The sequence below is a fragment of the Cetorhinus maximus genome, chromosome 21, assembly GCF_964194155.1.
Source record: "Cetorhinus maximus chromosome 21, sCetMax3.hap1.1, whole genome shotgun sequence".
In the NCBI taxonomy this organism is placed as follows: Eukaryota; Metazoa; Chordata; class Chondrichthyes; order Lamniformes; family Cetorhinidae; genus Cetorhinus; species Cetorhinus maximus.
The window spans coordinates 41,431,209-41,444,732 of record NC_135899.1 but is presented as its reverse complement, the minus strand read 5'-3'; the positions used below and the strand labels follow the sequence as shown (position 1 = coordinate 41,444,732).

The window sequence follows — 13,524 nt, the reverse complement described above, 5'->3', positions numbered from 1 at the left end:
GTCCATGTGGTGTAGGTACACCCACAGTGCTGTTAGGGAGGGAGTCCCAGGATTTTGACCCAGCGACAGTGAAGGAACAGCGATATATTTCCAAGTCAGGATGGTGAGTGACTTGGAGGGGAACTTCCAAGTGGTGGTGTTCCCATGTATTGGCTACCCTTGTCCTTCTAGATGGTAGCAGTTGTCGGCTTGGAAGGTACTGTCTAAGGAGCCTTGATGAATTCCTGCAGTGCATCTTCTTGAGCATGTTAATATAGGGCAGCAGACAGTCTTTCAACTCGACCTACATGAGGTGACATGTGGTCATAATTACTTGGCTTCAGTGTTTAAGGAATGTAATCCCTCCAGTGATGTCCACACCCTCAATTGCAGCACTTGTAAAATGTAATCATAGTTTGAGCAGCTAATCTGGTTTACATTTACATGCAATATGCCAAAGGATGTTCAAGTTTAGGACAGGCTTCTGCTGCACAGTCTACATTTTCCCCAGCACCAGCTCTGCCCCTCACTCATTTCTTTTAGCTTGGGGTAGTTTCCATTTGTTACTTTGCTTGTGATGTTGTGAACTTAGGGGCAGGCGTTACAAGCAAACCGGTTAACATGTTTGTCTTTCCTCATTATCAGTATGTTCCTGCAGATCAAACAGAAGAGCAACATCATCAGAGACCCATTTATTTTCCAAAAATATACTTTATTCAAAACTTTATAAAAAATACATCACATGAACATTCAAAGTTGATATTACATAAAGTGCAGACAAAATCAATTTCTTCCAATACTGTATATTACTCACTGCATTTACAATTACAGTTAATATTTACAAGATTCATTACATGTCAAACATACAGCCCAAGGGGTTTAACCCAGTTGTCAGCCCTTGGGTATGCCATGGGCTGAAAGGCCTCAGACAGTGGCATTTGCCCATTGCGCCTTTACGGCAGCTGCCACGAGCTTTAGTGCAACCCAGAATTTTAATGGCACAGGAGGCTATTTGGCCCATTGTCTCTGCACTGACTCTCCAAATGAACATTGACTTAGCGCCTTCTCCCGCCTTTTCCCTGTACCCTTGCACATTGTTTCTATTCAAATAATCATCTAATGTATCCATTGGAGTTTAGAAGATTGAGGGGTGATCTTATTGAAACATGTAAGATCCTGAGGGGACTTGACAGGGTGGATGCTGAAATGATGTTTCCCCTTGTGGGCAAGACTAGAACTAGGGGAGACAGTTGAAAAATAAGGGGTCTCCATTTAAGTTAGAGATGAGGAGAATTTTTTTCTCTGAGGGTCATGAATCTTTGGAACTCTCTTCCCCTGAGAGCGGTGGAGGCAGCATCAATGAATATTTTTAAGGAAGCGGTAGGTAGATTCTTGACTAACAAGGATAAGACAGGATAATGGTGTTGAAGCCACAGTCAGATCAGCCATGATATTATTGAATAGCAGGGCAGCCTTGAGGGGCCTACTCCTGCTCCTAATTCACATGTTCGTATCCCAATGGGACAGCTTTGATCTTGATAGATTTGCAACATGGATGAGGCAGTAACAATAAGACAGCCTTAATGGTTGTTATACTTGGGTTAATAATCCAAGTGTGTTTGTTTCTTTTCTCCCCAGTTTTCCTACACTACAGTGTTCGGAGCACACACAGCATTTATTTTCATCAGGACAGGTCAGTGCGTTTTTACCGTGAACATCTTTCAGACATCGCTGCTCCCTTCCTGCCTCCTCACTTGTATTTGAACCAAACTCATCGCACTGCCTCCGGCTCCAACTCATTCCTTCCCAAGCTCTCGGACCTGTGGAGCTCCTCACCTCCCAGTTCCCTCTCCCTCCTGTAATCTTCAGGCTTGATGTTTCCTTGGTATATTTTCCACCAGCATTGTATCCCTCCATAGGATTAGTATATGTGGTATTTAAAAAAAAATGATTGAACAACAGGATTCAGCACGAGTAGCTTCTTACAGAACCCATGCCTGTCAAGAAATATAACCCTAGTCGCTGCTTCATTTTATTTTGTCTTTTTAACCATCCTGTAACTGATGAAAAGAAAGAATATGCATTTCTACAGCACCTTTCATAACATCTGAACATCTCAAAGCACTTACAACCAAAGTGTGGTTACTGTTTCAATGCAGGAAAACACAGCAACCAAATTGCACACAGCAAGCTCCCACAATCAGCAATGAGGCTATTTGTTTTAGTCCTGCTGATTGAGAGATAAATATTGGCCAGGGCACTGGGGTGAACTCCCGCTCTTCTTCCAATAGTAGAGAGGGTAGACGGAGCCAGGATTTAAGGGTTATCCAAAAGACAGCAGTACTCGCATCAGTCCTGTACTTAGGGTAGAATTTTGCCTGGGCGGGTGCAGCCCGCAATTGGGCCCCGACGTGGATTTCATGCTGGCTGGCCAATTAACGGCCGGCCAATGTGCAATGTGTGCTGTTGCACTCAGCGTTGCCGGGAGGAGCACAAGCGCGGAAGTGTGCGCAGAGCTGCATCAGGAAGCTGAAGAATTTTGAAAATAAAAAATAAACAATTTTAAAATGTTAATAACATGTGCCCTCATGTGACTCAGAGTAGGGACATGTTAGAAATTAGTTTGAAAATTTTTTTTTTTAAAATCACTGATCGAAACCTCATCCCGCCTGTGGGTGAAGTTTTGTAAAAAATCCAAAGGCCACTTGGCCTTTTCGCCTACCCACCAATCGTAAGGTTGGACGGGCAGTGAAAAATTTCATTTAATTAAAACTTTAATGGCCTTAATAGGCCTGTTAATTTTTGGCGGGCGCACTGCCGACTCCCGCATGCACATGCCAACCGAAACATCGCGCGAGTGCAGGATGACGTCATCAGCATCGTGCGTCATTTTAGGCTGGTTAGGGTCGGGTGTGACCGCCCGGGGAGCACAATATTCTGCCCTTGGAGTGTCAGCATGGATGATGTGTTCAAGTCTTTGAAGTGGGGTTTGAACACACGATCTTTTACCTGGCCCTTCAAGTATTCTTTTTTTTGATTCAGCGTGTCGTTTGAACAGTTTCAGGCTTCATGTGTTGATAGATATTTTCAGTGACTACATTGATCGAATATAAATCTGAAATGAAAGTGGAAGAGTGTACAGTGGAAGAATGTACCGTGGGTCTATCAGCACATGAGAATGCAAAAAATGAGCTAACATTTCAATTAGAGCAGTTTGTAGTTGAAATGTGAATCCACCATTTCCCCCTTTCTACCTGTACTTGTGATGGTTCAACATGGGGTAATCTCCAGTTTATCTCAGCACAGCCAGGGAGGGAAGGAAGATGTGAATGGAAGACCCAGATGGGCTGCAGCGGGTGGGCAATGTCCACAGGGTAAATTCAACCAGAGTTGTTTCCTGAAATTGAACTGGCCGTGTTTATTGGGAGGTTAGGACAGAGGTTTCCCGGGGTTAGGGGCAGATTGTCAGCAGGAGGGTCCTGAGAGCATGTCAGTATTCATATGGGATCGACAGGAGTGCCAATATTTACAGAGATAACCAGGGAATGTCGTTACTTTCAGGGGGTCCCCGGGAGTGTCAGTATTTTCAAGGGGGGTCCCCAGGAAGTGTTAATATTTGTAAGGATGGATGGATGGATAGTTTGAGAACTACTGGCTAGCTGCCACCAGGGAGCTCCTGAAGTTGAGGTTCCTTGGTGAACAAGTGACCTTTCGGTGTTGTGACAGGCTCTTTATTTTCTGGGTCACCTGATTGGTCCAGTGCTGCGCCACCCATTTTGTAACTGCATGGGATTCCCAGCCATTGAAGCTGCTCTGGATCACCCTCAGACAGTAACCATTTTCTTCTTCTCTCGACTGAGAGTCATCCTCTTCTGCCTGCCGCTGTTCCCCATGACAGATCCCACATTCTATGGGAGTCTTGCCATTTGCCACTTGACCAAGCCAGACACCAGTACTTCAGTCTGCACCTGACCACAGCTGCAGACTTGCCAGTCATATCCTTTCTCTCTAAAATTCAGGGAACTTTCCATCTGGTAGCCGATGAATGGATTGGGAAACATCTCAGGAATTGGGAGTCTTGTTTGCGAATCTGGGATGGCATGGAAGAAAAAATAATCCCAATCAGGATTGGTACTTGAAACTTTCGGATACTTTAGGAATTCCTTTTTTCGGCTGTTAGGCGAAATAACAGAAAAAAACCTCCATTTGAAACACTTAACCCCCATATCCCCCATCCCTCATGAGGCAAAGTGTTTGTACAGAGATGTTGTTTTCCACACAACTCCCCCCTCAACCCCCACCAACCCAGGCTGTATCACATTTAAGAAGTCCAGGCTTTCAACCAGCTCTTTTATGATTATGTTTGTTTTCCATCCATTTCTCGACCTGCCATTGATAAAAGCCCCAATGTGATGCTTAATCTACTGTCTGCTCTGTGTTGGGGCCTCAGCTTTTTATGATTTACATCAATGACTTAGATGAGGGGAGTGAAGGCATGGTAGCATAAGAAGGTTGCATATCTCTACACGGCCAAGCCACTGTGTGTCAAGATTACTTCTTGCTCAAGCCCCACTTCCTCCTTTCCCAATAATCCGGAATTTGAGACTGCTTCCCACACGGAGTACAAATGCTGGGTTTTGACTAATTGGTTGTGATGTACATCGCAGGTCTGTTTTTGGCACAGTGTACACTTTTTGCAGTGTAATTTGTGCTGGTTCTTTGCCCAACTGCAAACTTAAGGCCAGGGGTCTGTCCACATTGGCAGAATGTTGCCTCCTTATCTGCCCCTTGAGGTGGTGGAGTGGAGGAGGGGACACTTTTCAATGAAGAGAGGTGTGGAGGGGGACCCCTCTGAATGGTGAGGTTAGAAAAAACATTGGAATTGCATTCCGATGGACTAAATTGATGGCCGACACACCCACCCTCAATCGTTGAAGAACTTGGGCCATCACTCAGTGTGCCTCTCCGAATTCTGTCTGTTGTCTATGTTGTCACACACCGCTGTTCATTCCCTCCAGGTGTGTCAGGTCAGGAGTGTATCAGCCCTTGTTTTTGTCTCTATGGATCATGTAGGTTTGTACCATGGAGTTTTGGGGATTGGTTGGAGGGTGCTGGGGTAGGCCTCTTAAAATTTAAATTTGTGCTTCTATTAATTTTGGAGTTGGTGCAAACAGATCGTGTTCTGATTTAGAAATCATTCCATCAGTGAGGCAGTGGGCTGAGAATGCCTATTTTCAAAGGCTTCCAGGTCAAAGTAAGATCAAACAGGACAAACCAAATCAGTGCAGCTAGAAGCAGTGTGAATGGACGTCTTGGGCTGGATTCTGAAGGTCACACCTGACCCACAGGGCTATGTTTTGTGCACATCTAAGCCAGTTCACACTTCAATTCCAAGCACTCCACCTCCAATTGACTTTGACTGTTGAAAACAGGACCTTGGCTTTTGAGCTGTGACTGGTTATTTAAAAAAATCATAGCACCCTCACTTTCGTACTCACACCGAGAACTTGTGGGCACACTCACAGGCCACACAGAGTTCCTATTCAGCATCTGAGATCAATTTAATGGAGTTCTTTGAAGGAGTAACATTGGCCGCGTATAGAGTGGAGCCTGTAGACGTACTGTACTTGGATTTCCAGAAGGCATTTGATTAGGTGATTACGGAAAATAAAAGCTCATGGTGTAGGGGGTAACATATTAGGATGGATAGAAGATTGGCTAACTGGCAGAAAGCAGAGAGTATGCATACTGATTGGCAGGATGTGATGAGTGGAGTCCCACAGAGGTCTTATTGGGGCCTCAGCATTTTACGATTTACATCAATGACTTAGATGAGGGGAGTGAAGGCATGGTAGCTAAATTTGCAGATGACACAGAGATAGGTAGGAAAGTATGTTGTGAAAAGGACATAAAAAGGTTGCAAACGGATATAGATAGGTTGAGTGAGTGGGCAAAAATCTGGTAGATGGATTATAATGTAGGAAAATGTGAAGTTGTTCACGTGGCAGGAAGAGTAAAAAAGCAGAGTATTATTTAAATGCAGAACGGCTGCAGAATTCTGAGGTGCAGAGGGATCTAGATGTTCTAGTGCATGAGCCACAAAAAATTAATATGCAGGTACAGCAAATAATTAAGAAGGCTAATGGAATGTTATCCTTTATTAAAAGAGGAATTGAACATAAAAGTAAGTGTGTTATGTTTCAATTATACAGGGCATTGGTGAGACCACATCTCAAACATTGTGTGCAGTTTTGGTCTCCTTATTTAAGGAAGGATGTAAATGCATTGGGGGCGGTTCAAAGGAGGTTTACTAGATTGATAACAAAAACAGAATTACCTGGAAAAACTCAGCAAGTCTGGCAGCATCGGCGGAGAAGAAATCAGTTAACGTTTCGAGCCTTCATGGCCCTTCGGCAGAACTGAAGCATAGATTAGAAGAAGGGAGAAATATAAATTGGTTTAAGGTGGGTGGGTGGGGGGGGGGGGAAAGGGGGGGCAGAGACACATTGAGGGTGTGGTGTGATGATTGTGGAGATGAGCAGATAATCAAAAGATGTCACAGACAAAAGGGTCAAAGAGGTGTTGAAGGTGGTGGTCTTTGTCTGAGAAAAGTGCTAATTAAGAATGGAAGACAGGATATTCAAAGTACAGCTCTAGTGGGGGTGGGGTGGAAAGGCTAAAGGTTTTAGTTTTAGATTTAAAAATAATGGAAATAGGTGGGGAAAGAAGAATCTATATAAATTATTGAAAAAAAAAGCGGGGGGTGGGGGGGGAAAGAAACGGGGTGGAGATGGGGGGAGGGGGAGTTTAAGATCTAAAGTTGTTGAATTCAATATTCAGCCCAGAGAGCTGTAAAGTGCCTAGTCGGAAGATGAGGTGCTGTTCCTCCAGTTTGCGTTGGGCTTCACTGGAACAATGCAGCAAGCCAAGGACAGACATGTTGGCAAGAGAACAGGGTGTAGTGTTAAAATGGCAAGCGACAGGGAGGTTTGGGTCTTTCTTGCAGACAGACCGCAGGTGTTCCGCAAAACGGTCGCCCAGTTTGCGTTTGGTCTCTCCAATGTAGAGGAGACCGCATTGGGAGCAAGGAATGCAGTAGACTAAGTTAGGGGAAATGCAAGTGAAATGCTGCTTCACTTGAAAGGAGTGTTTGGGCCCTTGGACGGTGAGGAGAGAGGAAGTGAAGGGGCAGGTGTTGCATCTTCTGCGTGGGCATGGGGAGGTGCCATAAGTGGGGGTTGAGGAGTAGAGGGTGATGGAGGAGTGGACCAGGGTGTCCCGGAGGGAACGATCCCTACGGAATGCCGTCAAGGGGGGTGAAGGGAAGATGTGTTTGGTGGTGGCATCATGCTGGAGTTGGCGGAAATGGCGGAGGATGATCCTTTGAATGCGGAGGCTGGTGGGGTGATAAGTGAGGACAAGGGGGACCCTATCATGTTTCTGGGAAGGAGGAGAAGGCGTGAGGGAGGATGCGCGGGATATGGGCCGGACACGGTTGAGGGCCCTGTCAACGACCGTGGATGGAAAACCTCGGTTAAGGAAGAAGGAGGATATGTCAGAGGAGCTGTTTTTGAAGGTAGCGTCATCAGAACAGATGCGACGGAGGCGAAGGAACTGAGAGAATGGGATGGAGTCTTTACAAGAAGCGGGGTGTGAGGAGCTGTAGTCGAGGTAGCTGTGGGAGTCGGTAGGCTTGTAATGGATATTGGTGGACAGTCTATCATCAGAAATTGAGACAGAGAGGTCAAGGAAGGGAAGAGAAGTGTCAGAGATGGACCATGTGAAGATGATGGAGGGGTGGAGATTGGAAGCAAAATTAATAAATTTTTCCAGGTCCCGACGAGAGCATGAAGCAGCACCGAAGTAATCATCGATGTACCAGAGAAAGAGTTGTGGGAGGGGGCCGGAGTAGGACTGGAACAAGGAATGTTCCACATACCCCATAAAGAGACAGGCATAGCTGGGGCCCATGCGGGTACCCATAGCCACACCTTTTATTTGGAGGAAGTGAGAGGAGTTAAAGGAGAAATTGTTCAGTGTGAGAACAAGTTCAGCCAGACGGAGGAGAGTAGTGGTGGATGGGGATTGTTGGGGCCTCTGTTCAAGGAAGAAGCTAAGGGCCCTCAGACCATCCTGGTGGGGGATGGAGGTGTAGAGGGATTGGACATCCATGGTGAAGAGGAAGCGGTTGGGGCCAGGGAACTGGAAATTGTTGATGTGACGTAAGGTGTCAGAGGAATCACGGATGTAGGTGGGAAGGGACTGGACAAGGGGAGAGAGAAGGGAGTCAAGATAACGAGAAATGAGTTCCGTGGGGCAGGAACAGGCTGACACGATCGGTCTGCCAGGACAGTTCTGTTTGTGGATTTTGGGTAGGAGGTAGAAGCGGGCCGCCCGAGGTTGGGCGACTATCAAGTTGGAAGCTGTGGGAGGAAGATCTCCAGAGGAGATGAGGTCAGTGACAGTCCTGGAAACAATGGCTTGATGTTTTGTGGTGGGGTCATGGTCCAGGGAGAGGTAGGAGGAAACGTCTGCGAGTTGACGCTCAGCCTCCTTTCTGATGATAGACTGTCCACCAATATCCATTACAAGCCTACCGACTCCCACAGCTACCTCGACTACAGCTCCTCACACCCCGCTTCCTGTAAAGACTCCATCCCATTCTCTCAGTTCCTTCGCCTCCGTCGCATCTGTTCTGATGACGCTACCTTCAAAAACAGCTCCTCTGACATGTCCTCCTTCTTCCTTAACCGAGGTTTTCCATCCACGGTCGTTGACAGGGCCCTCAACCGTGTCCGGCCCATATCCCGCGCATCCTCCCTCACGCCTTCTCCTCCTTCCCAGAAACATGATAGGGTCCCCCTTGTCCTCACTTATCACCCCACCAGCCTCCGCATTCAAAGGATCATCCTCCGCCATTTCCGCCAACTCCAGCATGATGCCACCACCAAACACATCTTCCCTTCACCTCCCTTGACAGCATTCCGTAGGGATCGTTCCCTCCGGGACACCCTGGTCCACTCCTCCATCACCCCCTACTCCTCAACCCCCACTTATGGCACCTCCCCATGCCCACGCAGAAGATGCAACACCTGCCCCTTCACTTCCTCTCTCCTCACCGTCCAAGGGCCCAAACACTCCTTTCAAGTGAAGCAGCATTTCACTTGCATTTCCCCTAACTTAGTCTACTGCATTGCTTGCTCCCAATGCGGTCTCCTCTACATTGGAGAGACCAAACGCAAACTGGGCGACCGTTTTGCGGAACACCTGCGGTCTGTCTGCAAGAAAGACCCAAACCTCCCTGTCGCTTGCCATTTTAACACTCCACCCTGTTCTCTTGCCAACATGTCTGTCCTTGGCTTGCTGCATTGTTCCAGTGAAGCCCAACGCAAACTGGAGGAACAGCACCTCATCTTCCGACTAGGCACTTTACAGCTCTCTGGGCTGAATATTGAATTCAACAACTTTAGATCTTAAACTCCCCCTCCCCCCATCTCCACCCCGTTTCTTTCCCCCCCCACCCCCCGCTTTTTTTTTCAATAATTTATATAGATTCTTCTTTCCCCACCTATTTCCATTATTTTTAAATCTAAAACTAAAACCTTTAGCCTTTCCACCCCACCCCCACTAGAGCTGTACTTTGAATATCCTGTCTTCCATTCTTAATTAGCACTTTTCTCAGTCAAAGACCACCACCTTCAACACCTCTTTGACCCTTTTGTCTGTGACATCTTTTGATTATCTGCTCATCTCCACAATCATCACACCACACCCTCAATGTGTCTCTGCCCCCCCTTTCCCCCCCCCCCCACCCACCCACCTTAAACCAATTTATATTTCTCCCTTCTTCTTATCTATGCTCCAGTTCTGCCGAAGGGCCATGAAGGCTCGAAACGTTAACTGATTTCTTCTCCGCCGATGCTGCCAGACTTGCTGAGTTTTTCCAGGTAATTCTGTTTTTGTTTTGGATTTCCAGCATCCGCAGTAGCTTTTAGCTTTTTGTTTTTACTAGATTGATACCTGGAATGAGCGGGTTGTCTTATGAGGAAAGATTGAACAGACTGGGCTTGTTTCCACTGGAGTTTGGAAGAGTGAGGGGTGATTTGATTGAAGTATACAAGATCCTGAATGGCCTTGACAAGGTGGGCGTCAAAAGGATGTTTCCTCTTGTGGGTGAGTCAGAACTAGGGGGCACTGTTTTAAAATTAGGGGTCGCCCTTTTAGGACAGAGATCAGGAGAGTGAGGGTTGTGCAACTTTGGAACTCTGCCTTCGAAGGTGGTGGAGACCAGAGTCAATGTATATTTTTAAGGTGGACACAGATAGATTTTTGTTAGGCAAGGTAATCAAAGGTTATTGGGAGGTAGATGAGAATGTGAAATTCAAAACACAAACAGGTCAGCCATGATCTTATTGAATGCTGGAGTAGGCTTGAGGGGCTGAATGGACCACTTCTGCTCCTATTTTGTATATTGGTATGTTTTGTATGTTATGTGGAGGTGGGGGGAACTGTAGCGTAAGGGTGCAGAGCAGTCAGGTGGGAGAATGACGCTGTGTTTCCTTCCCTGAGACCTGCTTGAAGAAAGTGAGTTCTTTTCCAGTATCATATGGGAGATGAATTGAAAAGCAAATTAAGAGAACTTTTTACATAACTAAATCAGTTCTGAGCCAGTACAGCTCACACTGGCAATGTAGGGAGTATGACAACAGTCTGATAAGCTCGTTGGCTGGGCTCATTCCTTTGGAATGGTACACCTTTAGCACATGAGTCCTGGTGCATTGAAACATCATCTCAGTTGTTAGGTTTTGTTTTGTGTTTCGTTCTCTCAGCACGTAGTCCTGGACCTTGGAATGTGCCAGTCTGCAACACTCAGTCGAGGGCAACTCTTTGCACTGTAAGACCAACAGGTTTCGGGCAGATCAAAGAGTGTCTTTCACCGAGCTGATGATCCTCCAGTTGCTGTTGATATTTGTCTCGGTGTGTGTCCCTGGGAACAGCCCGTAGAGCACAGAGTCCTATGTCACAGAACTGCTCGGGAAGAACCTCGACAGAAACCACTGCATCTCTCTCCAGTCCTTCTTTGCAATAGCGCATTCCAGAAAGAGGTGTGCAACAGTCTCTCCCCACTGCAACCACTTCAAAAGCACCGTGCGGAGGGAGTGAGACTCCAGGCGTGTAGGAAGCAGCTGACACCGGAGGGCCTTACCACAGCCTAGCTACATCTTGGTGTTTGTTTGAAAGTTCTGGCGATGAGGCATTCTGCAAATGTCTTTGACAGTCTGGTCAGGGAATCATCCGACAGGATCCATCATCTCCTATTCCACAGGGCCTCAAAGATGTTATGTGTGGACAACTCCCTGATGGACTTTTGGTTAAAGGTGTTATTCTGCATAAACTTCTTCATGAAGGACAAGTGGTACTGCACAGTCCCATCCTTTGCAACACCTGGGACAGAGAGAACATCAACATGTGGTGACATTTGGTATTTACATACCGATGGTCTACACACAGCTTGATGCAGCTGCGCTCAAAGGTGCAGGAGTGGGGTATGAGCTCGGCCTGTGCAGCGTACAGCAACATTGAGATTACTTCACACATGGTCACCATGTTTTTATCCACAATGGAGAGAGGGCATCACTCCCACGTGCCTGCTCATTCTAGTTTTTGGCACATGTCCCAGCCTCTCTGAACCATATCCCAAGTACCTTCAGGTAGCCTGACCAGACAGTGATGGGGACAATGGATCGGTTAACCTAGCTCCCAAAAAACATGGCCTTGCTCTTTTTTAAATCAATTATGGGATGTGGGCTTTGCTGGCTGGGCCAGCATTTATTGCCCATCCCTAATTGCCCTTGAGAAGGTGGTGGTGAGCTGCCTTCTTGAACCACTGCAGTCCATGTGGTGTAGTTACACCCACAGTGCTGTTAGGGAGGGAGGTCCAGGATTTTGACCCAGCGACAGTGAAGGAACAGCGATATATTTCCAAGTCAGGATGCTGAGGGGAACTTCCAGGTGGAGGTGTTCCCATGTATCTGCTGCCTTTGTCCTTCTAGATGGTACTAGTCGCGGGTTTGGAAGGTGCTGTCAGAGGAGCCTTGGTGAATTCCTGCAGTGCATCTTGTAGATGGTACACACTGCTGCTACTGTGTGTCGGTGGTGGAGGGAGTGAATGTTTGTGGATGTGGCGCCAATCAAGCATGTTGCTGTGTCCTGGACAATATCAAGCTTCTAGAGTGTTGTGGGAGCTGCACTCATCCAAGCAAGGGGGGGAGTATTCTTTCACACTCCTGACTTGTGCTTTGTAGATGGTCGACAGGCTTTGGGGGAGTCAGGAGGTGGGTTACTCGTCGCAGGATTCCTAGCCTCTGACCTACTCTTGTAGCCACAGTATTTATATGGCTAGTCCAGTTCAGTTTCTGGTCAATGGTAAGCCCCCAGGATGTTGATAGTGGGGGATACAGTGATGGTAATGCCATTGAATGTCATGGGGCAATGGTTGGGATTCTCTCTTGTTGTGTGGTGCAAATGTCACTTGCCACTTGTCAGCCCAAGCCTGGATATTGTCCAGGTCTTGCTGCATTTGAACATGGACTGCTTCAGTACCTGAGGAGTCGTAAATGTTGCAGAACATTGTGCAATCATCAGCGAACATCCCCACTTCTGATCTTAGGATGGGGGGAAGTCGTTGATGAAGCAGCTGAAGATGGGCTGAGGACACTACCCTGAGGAACTCCTGCACTGATGTCCTGGAACTGAGATGATTGACTTCCAACAACTGCAACTATCTTTCTCTGTCCTAGGTATGACTCCAGCCAGTTGAGGGTTTTCCCCATGACCCCCATTGACTCCAGTTTTGCTGAGTGATACCACACTCAGTCAAATGCTGCCTTGATGTCAAAAGCAGTCACTCTCACCTCATAGCTCTTGCTAGGGTTTACAGTGGCTCCCGAGGCCCGTTCGAAGTGGTTGCAGGTGCTCATCAGTATGCACATTGACAGATGATCTGAGCTGAAGACGATGCTGGAATCCCATATTGGAGCGGTATATTAAGTATATTAATTATGTGCTTGGTTCAGTTTCTGGGTTGACATGTATGTGCTTTGATAAGAACATGGGTGGAATTTTCCATGCCCGCTGGGTCAAAATCCTGGAACTCCCTCCCTAACAGCACTGTGGGTGTACCTACACCACATGGACTGCAACAGTTCAAGAAGGCAGCTCACCACCACCTTCTCAAGGGCATTTAGGGATGGGCAATAAATACTGGCCTAGCCAGCAACGCTCATATCTCATAAACAAATAAAAAATATAGTTTTCTGCCCTGGCACAATACCAGAATGGCTCTGATTAAAGCCATAAATGATATACTGCATGATTAAGACAAAGGTAAACTATCCCTCTTCTCAACTATCCCTATCCTTCTCAACCTGTCTGCAGTCTCTGACACAATTGACCACACCGTCCTCCTCCAACACCTGTCCCCTGTCCTCCAGCTGTGGGAGAATGCTCTCACCAGGTTCCATTCTTATACATCAAGCTAAAGTA

The 13,524-nt window shown here is 46.9% G+C and overlaps 1 pseudogene; it reads right to left on the bottom strand.

Moving 5' to 3' along the window:
* Nucleotides 1-326: 326 nt before the first annotated feature.
* LOC144695472 (DNA-directed RNA polymerase III subunit RPC10 pseudogene) lies at nt 327-657 on the bottom strand (annotated as a pseudogene).
* Between the last annotated feature and the right edge of the window lie 12,867 nt (nt 658-13,524).